Source organism: Adiantum capillus-veneris, chromosome 21 (assembly GCF_014529385.1).
Source record: "Adiantum capillus-veneris isolate H3 chromosome 21, ASM1452938v2, whole genome shotgun sequence".
Classification (NCBI taxonomy): Eukaryota; Viridiplantae; Streptophyta; class Polypodiopsida; order Polypodiales; family Pteridaceae; genus Adiantum; species Adiantum capillus-veneris.
The window spans coordinates 17,259,031-17,268,401 of record NC_140951.1 but is presented as its reverse complement, the minus strand read 5'-3'; the positions used below and the strand labels follow the sequence as shown (position 1 = coordinate 17,268,401).

At 40.9% G+C, this 9,371-nt stretch overlaps 1 pseudogene; it reads left to right on the top strand.

The window, feature by feature from the left end:
* Positions 1-391: 391 nt before the first annotated feature.
* LOC147430603 (uncharacterized) lies at positions 392-6,069 on the top strand (annotated as a pseudogene).
* Positions 6,070-9,371: the final 3,302 nt, after the last annotated feature.

Genomic DNA, 9,371 nt, shown 5'->3' with positions numbered 1-9,371 from the left:
CCCCTTTGATGAGCTCTAGGCGTGCGACACATTTTTGCAGTGCCTTGTGGAGTCTATACGTTCGGCCTAGCCAACTCCCACAACGGAGGCACGCATCACTGAGCTGGAAACACAGGTAATGGCTTTGCAGGCTAGCATCGCCGATTTAACAAATCAAAATGTAGCATTAATTACGGCAGCTCGGCGGCAAACTGAAGAAATCCAGGCACTCAGGGAGGCTAATTCTACGTTTGTTGCTTCTATTCAAGATGAATTTCTTCAATTGCGCATGCAGAATAGCCATGCCACTTACTTAGCATCTCATCCTGGTGATGTGATGATCAACATGAATGATCTGGATGCCTTAGCAGTGGAGATGTAGTAGGATCTCCATAATTTTTTGGAAACGCAAATGCAGAGTTGGAGAGCAAGGCTGTCTACCGAGGTGATCACGCAGCAACCAACTCAACAGGTTGTGATACGGCAACCGGAGCCATCGAATACTAACAGAGGTAAGAATATTGTCCCAGAAGGTTTTGATATTGCTGATTGGGCAAAAGCTACAGAAGATTGTGCTTAGGCCCAGGCTCATGCCTCTCGTTTGCAGCGAGTGATTCATCGCCTTCGTAAGGAGCCACGCTGAGTCTATTTTTGGGTGGAGACTTTGGCTTATTCATTCTCCCTCAGTCTTTCGCCATGTCCTCCTTTTTGGCATGCACTAAACAGATACTTATCTCATTATTATCCTCTACATACGCCTCTTGCTCCTTTGCCGCAGGCACCCTAGTCTATTTCTTTGCCAACACAATTTATTCCAAGGGATCCTTGGCCGGAGCAAACTGAGATAGATCCATATCTATTATCTGAGGTGTATCGGGATCATCGCGAAGATTTTTGAGGCTTTGGCTATATCATTATTTCCTCCTCACCAGAGCAGGTGCAGGAACAACAACTAGAACCTTCGACTAGGAGGGGCTAAGGTGTGGGTTCGCACAATCCACCGTGTGTGCCAGGTGTTACGTCATAAGCCACACAAGTGCGGTCGTGCGGAGTTCTGGACATTGCGGACTAGGAGTCATGCAACTTTGGGGCAGTTCATCATAAGATATCATGGGACAGGATGGGGTTTTGCACCGTTATCGATCTACGCTCGAGCAACAGTTGTATATGGGGGGCATACTTGTCTTTGGGGATATCCTGAATATTCATGTTATCAATACATCTTCTCTCTCTTGTACTGTGTTTTTGGTTGCATATCAATGAAGAAGACAGTGTTCTATTTCTGTATCTTGTCTTCTGCTCTGCCTTCCTGTGTTTTGATGTTCATATAATGTAAGGCAGTTTGAGGGTAATCATTCCCGTAATGCTTATTGCTCCTCTGTGGGCAATAGCCATTAGAATAGATTTACCTTTCCAAGTTTAGCTCATCTTTCTCTTGATGACACCATGGCTACCCCAATGATGGGCATGTCAAAAAACATGCCATGGACCTCATTCATTAGTAAAGCACCACGGCATGGTGACCCAATGCCTACAACAATACCTACAAATGTGTATCAATCATATGCACCTATAGATCCTCGTACTTATATAGCTCCTACCTCTCCCATTGTTTTAACAACTTATGCTCCAGAACCACAACATCCAAACCCTTATTTCAATGGGGACCATACCAGCTAGCATTAGCATGTCACATTCCTTGTCTGCTATGCCTAGGGCCACACATATGAACTTTGGGCCACCACATGGCACAACACCATACCAAACCTGGAACCCAAGGACTTCCTATACACCAAGCCCAATGCCAATACCTACTGCACATGTAGTCTCTGGAGCACTTTACCCAGGATGCCTGCTCACTTTAGTGACTTGGCAACATTTGCTCAAGCTATCGATCGATCTATTGCTGAAAATATGCGTAACACGCCTGATAGAGAGCCTAGAAGTAAGGAGTACAAATAGCCAAGCTCACACAAAAATTTAGTGGAGACGGGGATGTGAGAAATCATATCGAAGTATTTGAACAAATATGAAATTCCTTAGGAGAACATAATTTCCTGCATAAGAGTAACGCTTTAAGCCTGACCTTGAGTGGGAAGGCTGGGGATTGGTATAGAACCCTAAGGATGGAAGAGAAAACAATTTATCCTACTCTTAGGTGACTGTTCTTGAAAGAGTACATACGAGAGGGAGTACTTTGGGGTGTAGCATCTCAGCTCCAGAAAGCCCAACGAGAGGAAGGAGAGTCTGTTAGAGACTTTATTAGTCGCTTGAAGCCTTTAAATTTTCTTTGTAATCCAAATGAGCGCTTCAATAATTACTAATTTCTCGATAGATTCATTAGGAGACTACGATATGAGGATATCTACAATGGCCTAGTCATTAGAGGGATCACCACTTGGAAGAAGTCACCACCAATGCGATCCAATTGGAGAACAATTTAATGATTCAAAGAGAAAGAGTGTCTGTTGAGCCTAAATCTACTAGCTCGCAAGCATCGGTGCATGAGCCAATGACCCTAAAGCCTATTGCTAAAGAGCGAAAGATATATGAGATGGCTTTAGCAGATCTAACCAAGGCCATTCAAGAGAGTCTTACAGACAATTGTGCTCCACAAAACAATCATATGTATCCAAGAAGGGAGCAACAATGGTGCTCACTGCTACGGTCCGCATAGTACTAGTGAATGCCATACGTTTAGAGTAAAATTTAATGGGAATTGTAATGCATGTGGGAGGTATGGTCATCAAGCCAAGGATTTCATAGTATTTAAATGCACGATGGCCAATAGACCAACCTTAGCATGAACGGAAATACCTCAAGTGCCTGCATTGATGCCGGTCCCACCTCTTGAACAACCATCACAAGACATGGTCCCTAGGGCCCAAATGTTGTGCGTATATACAATGCACGGGGGGAAAACCCTTCTAGTGAGGGAAAAATGGCGCGACGGTCCTAAGTGTGTTCACACACATCACTACCACATGTAGATGGTATCAATGAAGAGGTAAAATAAAGTGTAGTACCAAGATTTTCAAATAAAGCGGTGTAGAAAACACTCCAAGAATTTGAAATTATGTTTGCAGACCATGATGTGGTAACACAAACTGAAGAAAGAAAAGTGCAACTTGACGTACTATGAGAGTTTTCTTGCTGAACTATATTTGCTCTAAAAAAACAATCAATAGCAATGTAGATCATATCATTCTCATGAAAATAAGTGACAAAATCTAGTGAAATGTGTTCCCAAGGACTTTTCAGGAACAATAAGTGGATGCAAATGATAAAATCTCTTATATGTGGTAGATTTAATCATTTGCCATACCAAACAATTCATTTTCCATACCAAACAATATGAAACATACTACTTGACATCAATGCCCATAGTCCATCATAAACATCACAACACAAATTTCAAAATGTAGTTGCAAATCCTCTATGATTTGCATAAGGTGTTTTATGCAACTCCTCCATAATTGAGGAATGAAAAGGTTTAGTTACACATAGTTTATGCTTGATATATAGAAAGCGATCTTGAAGTGTGCACTTCAAAATAAGTGGTATATTCAATCATATGCAACAGTGTGGTTTTGAAGTCTTCATCATGTGCATAAATATCGGGCATATAAGCAAAAGATGTACCTTCAATAGTTGATAGATGATTGATTAATATAAGGTCTTCTACTCAAAGAATCGGCTATAACATTCTCTTTACTAGGTTGGTATTGACATGTAGTCTAAATAATTTGAATATGAGCAAAGTATGTAATGTCTCTATACACCATGATCTATTGGTCATATTTTATAATGAACTTGGCACTTTTCAACCAAGATACATAAAGACATTACTATGTAGGTTTGGACTTCAGGATTACAATTCTATTGCTACTCCAATGAGAATAGGCTTGAATTTGAGTCTCTATGATGCTAGAGAACTTACAAATGTCACTCTTTATCAGCTATTGGATGCCCTATTTATGTATGCAATACTAACCATAGGTTAGAAGATTTATGCAAATCCCAATAAACATTGGTAGGATGTCAAAAGGATCTTTTGCTACTTGAGTGGCACTTTACATCTTGGTTTGTTTTATCCCAAGGGAGGATCATTGTTGCCACCAGATTTGCAAGCTTCTTTGGACTCAGATTGGGATGGTTGTTATGTCACATGAGTGTCCTCAAGTGGTTTCTGTTTCATGCTTAACAATTCATTTGTATTGTGGTTGAGCAAGAAGTCCATGCTCAAAAGTTCATGTGTGTCGTGGTTGAGCAAGAAGCAACATATTGTGGCCACAAGTGGTTTTTGTTTCATGCTCAACAGTTCATGTGTATTGTGGTTGAGCAAGAGGCAACATAATGTAGAAACTTTCAGTTGTGAGGTTGAGTATAGGGCAGTCTACAACTACGATTGAGTGTGTATAGCTCATATGCCTTATGGATTATTTGGTTGTCAGACAAGACACGGCCAACATCATCTACACTGACAATCAAAGTGCATTGGCAGTTGCAAGGAACCCAATTTTTCATGCTCACACAAAGCACATTGAGGTTCATTGTAACTACGTCAGGGAAAAACTCTTAGTAGGATAGACCACTTTAGATTATGTGTTCACATAGGGGGGAGAGAGAGAGAGAGAGAGAGAGAGAGAGAGAGAGAGAGAGAGAGAGAGAGAGAGAGAGAGAGAGAGAGAGAGAGAGAGAGAGAGAGAGAGAGAGAGAGGAGAGAGAGAGAGAGGAGAGGAGGATTCTCATTAGCCAAAATGGAAGTAGATATGCAAAGCAAGGGCAACAAAAGCATGAGAGGAGGATGACAATGAGGACAACAATGACATGCAAAGCAAGGGCAATAGAAGCATGAGAGGAGGATGACAATGAGGACAACAATGAACGAGGTCGAAGTGCCCAACACTCTTCTTTGTGCATCCAACATCTAAGCGACAATGAGCTTGGCCACATTGTTCCAAGGGTTTGTAGCACAATAGATTGAAAACCATGCTCTCAAGTGAGTAAGAGATGGTATAGGCTTGAAGGTTTCACTCGTCCAAATTTGCGCATTCTCGACCCTCATCTTTTTCATCAATGTCTACCTCATTTTCCCTTTTTGCTACAGATCAAAGGTTGTTGAGGCCTCTACAATGCAGACCTTGCCCTTGTTGCATGCACGTGCATTCAACTTCAAACTCTCATTCTCACTCTACCCAAATCCAAAGACCTTGTCTCTCAACTTTTCCAAAGAGTACAAATATAATGCTACCAGTGATACTGTGATTTTTGCCATGGCCTCAAGCTATCCTAGTTAGTAGATGGCCTCCTTGCATTGGAGACAAAGCATTGAGGATATAGGGATTTGCTATTGTGAAACTTTACAAATTTTTAAACTTTTTTGGGCCTGCATAGACACAATAAGGTGTTTGATGTAGTATTGCAAGAGATTATAGTTTTAGGTTGCTTACAATTCCTTTTTCTTAAGTGTTGCACATGAGTGAGTGATGCTGGCATTTCCTTCACTGGATCTAAAAGAGCAAGAATGTCCTTGCAAAAACTTAACCTTTCAGAGTGTGCTTAGATAACAAACCAAAGCGTGAGGTCACTTAGCCAAATAAGGTCTATGTAGGTGTATCTACATGAGTGCGAACCAAGAATCACAAAAACTGGTGGCATCCTTCTTGCTTCCATTTCATCTTTGCAAAAGTTAATTTGGCATGGCTTGTCAATGTGTCGGATTCGATAGCCATTGCCATCTTTGAAAATTGCAAAGACCCCAAAGAGCTTGTGCTAATAGGTTGTGAATTAGTTATAGGGCTTGGTGTGTGTAGTTTCTTCTAGCATAAGGCCTTGCAAGTGTTTACTTTGGTAGAATGCTATAAAGTCTATAGCGATGATTAGCTACATTGAAATCATGTTCATTGCCTTTGTTAGTTCAATTTCAACTTCAACCCCATATGTTAAAAGAGAAGTAATGCAGATATCATTCCTCTAACATGCAATTATTATGTACCCCAACTTTGATTGTACAGAGGTCTACACCAATGGATTTTTGAGAGTTCCTTGAAGATTATTGAGAGCAAGTGCAACATAGAGTGGCCATGATGGAGGTATTCAAAATGTTCATTGTTCTTCAAGATTTTATATAAGGTAGTCTTATTTATATCCGTTAAGAACAATATGTAGTAGATTCTATATTACCCGTAATCTCAATGCATAATTGCATGACACACATTGGAGGCTCTCAGACATGCCATTTTTGAGCATTGAAAGCTTCCACTTACATGGAACTATGATGAATTGGGGCACTGTAAAGATATTAAAGCTTGTGAAGTATAATGCATCAAGGAAAGATGGGCACCCGAGAGAGAGAGAGAGAGAGAGAGAGAGAGAGAGAGAGAGAGAGAGAGAGAGAGAGAGAGAGAGAGAGAGAGAGAGAGAGAGAGAGAGAGAGAGAGAGAGAGAGAGAGAGAGAGAGAGAGAGAGAGAGAGAGAGAGAGAGAGAGAGAGAGAGAGAGAGAGAGAGAGAGAGAGAGAGAGATTTTATTATCGTCCTCGGAGGTCAAATATGACCTATGGGATCAAAGTTACATGTGATGTAGTATGTGCATGGCTGATGAGTGACTCTCAATGCTCCAAAATTGTGGTGATGAGAGTCACAATGGAGAGCCCACACTGTGGCTGGGAGAGGAAAGTGTGTAGGTCTAACTCATGGCTGAAAATGTGAGACAAGCAAGTTCGGATCTGACCAAAAGCTGAGCACTCTAGTAGTGTGGTGGTATCAAACTCTCAAACTTGCAGTGAGCATAATGTGCACAGTTAATTTGACTCTTCTCCATTGCCCCAACGCCCTATCTGGCAAAATGAAGGGAATGGGAGCTAAGCCAAACGGCTGCGATAGGTTAAATAGCACATGAGACTTCATCAAAAAATCAACAACCATAGACCACAACATCCATTTCAAGTAGACATATCTATGTAGTCATTCACACTAAGAGATAAATATGTCTAATGTGCAGACCATATCTTCTTTGGGGTCCTGCTAGAGAAAAGGGAAAAGTGTGTTGAGATTTAGTCAGATTGCTAAACCCTCCCCTCATGCAGGGAACCATACAACTTCCATCCCCTCCTCATCTAAAAATCCTCAACCTATGGATAAAGAAAAACGAACAGTTGACTCCAAGGGTTTTCAATTGTCCAAAAAAACATTTCTGGGTACTCATCCCCTAATGTGTTTGGTGTCTTACATGACATTGCTTCTCCTGACACTTTGGTTGCCATAGACTCTATCATTGGTCAACACTTTGCCACTAAACCTCTTGGAGCCAATGTTAATGTGGAAGTGCATATGACAGATGAAAGCAGTGAAGATGACATACAGCTCCTCCTTAACACTCCTTCCTCATAAAGATAGCTACTTTCAATGGAAAGGGTCTCAATCACCCCTCAAGTCTGCTCTCATTTCATAATTGGTTGATTGCTTCACATTTGGATGTGTGTTTTGTTCAAGAACATAAACTTCATTCTAGAGCTAGGAGGGTCACTCATTTTAAAGGTTATAAACTCTTTTATGGTGGTAAGCAGGGAGAATATTCAGGTACCTTGAATTATATTCGACAATCTTTGCAACCTCAATGGCTCATGGCTCATGTCTCTGGTAGATGCTCTATTTTTTTGATTGGAGAGCTTTACAGGCAGTTAATATCTACGCTTCTAATAATTGTAATCAAAGGACTATGTTATGAGATTGGTTTCTTCAATTCAACTAGTATCAAGGTATTCTGGAAGTGGACTTCAATTTGCTCCAAAAGTTGTCCGGTTCTACTATTGTCAATTCAGTCATGTTTGCTATTGAAGCTCTACATTGGGATAGTCTGTCCAGGAAAGCCCTCCTCTTAGATTCCTGGTCTTTTGCTACTAGAGAATCATCAGCCTTTACATTTAACTCACTCTCCCATGAGGCCTCTTGGTCTAGGCTAGATAGACTTTATTACGTGGGGAATCACTGACTGCCTAATACAGAGCATATGTTGGTGGATGTGGGTACTGCCTTTTTGATCGTTCTCCTTTGGTATTAACTCTGTCTCACTTTAGCATTACTGCTTTGCATTTATATGGCCATACCAGGCCTTTGATGGTGAACAACTCCCTATTGACTCACCTTGTTTTTCAAAAATATGGTTACTACCTTGATTAAAAGAGATTTACTAACCCATGGTAACCCTTTGTCTACTTGGCTGTATATTGTATTCGGCATGCATCATTGCATTCAAAATACTGGAAAGCAGGTTGCCCAAATGAAAACTAAGCAAGCGCAGTAGGCACACAAGGTGGCAATGCATATTCTACAAAAAATCAGGGTCCTCTGTACTGTGTAATGAGGACTTGGAGGCCTTGAAATAGCCTAGAGCTATCATATATGAAGGGGAAATGCAACAAGTAACATAACAAAGATTTTTATGCAGGCAATGGGTTTTGAATGATTGTCATGATTCCTCTAAGGGATATTTTAAGATGTTGAAGCACAAAAAGTATAGACAACAACTCACTGCCTCGCATAGTGGTGATGGGCCTCCTATCACAAATGTTGGGGAGATCATGCAAAGAAACCACCAAATACAACAATGATCCACTGAATGTGTAGCCCCCTATATCTATTGAGAGGAACATGCAATGCAGGCTCTTTGGGGTGCAGTGGCTCTATGCATTGAGAAGAACACACTGCCAGGTTGGACCAACAGTTTGATGAAGATGAAATATACTTTGCATTGTCCAAAATGCCTAACGATAAAAGCACTGGGCTTTGTGGATTGACTACGGAGTTTATGATCTCCTTTTGGAAGGAACTCGAATGCATTGTGGGTCTCCCAATGCATGGACCCTGCACTCAAACAGGGTATAATTCTGCTTATACCCAAAACCACATTTCCCAAATATTTTACTGATTGGAGGACCATCACCATGATGAGGGTACTGTATAAGCTGTTTGCTAAGACAATTGCCTTCAGAATTTCTCCTGAGTTGAGAAAGCACATCCATCCAGTCCAAACTGATTTTATTGGGGGAAGATTGATATTCAATAATATACTTACGATTCAACTTGGTATTGAGCATGCTTTGAGCTCCAAGTAGGATATGGTAATGTTGTAGGTAGATTTTGCCAAAGCCTTTGACATAGTACAATGAGACTTTGTTTAGGCCACTCTGAAGAAAATGGGGTTTGGTCCAAGAATGTGCAGCTTCATTAATATGCTGGGTTATAATGCTTACTCTAGGTTGATTATAAATGGGAAACTATAAGAGAAGTTTCATATTGCAAGGTCTGTCAAGCAAGGCTGTCCAATCAGCCCTCTATTCTTTGTTGTTGCCACTCATTCACTGTATGCTTATTTGGATAAACTGTCTAT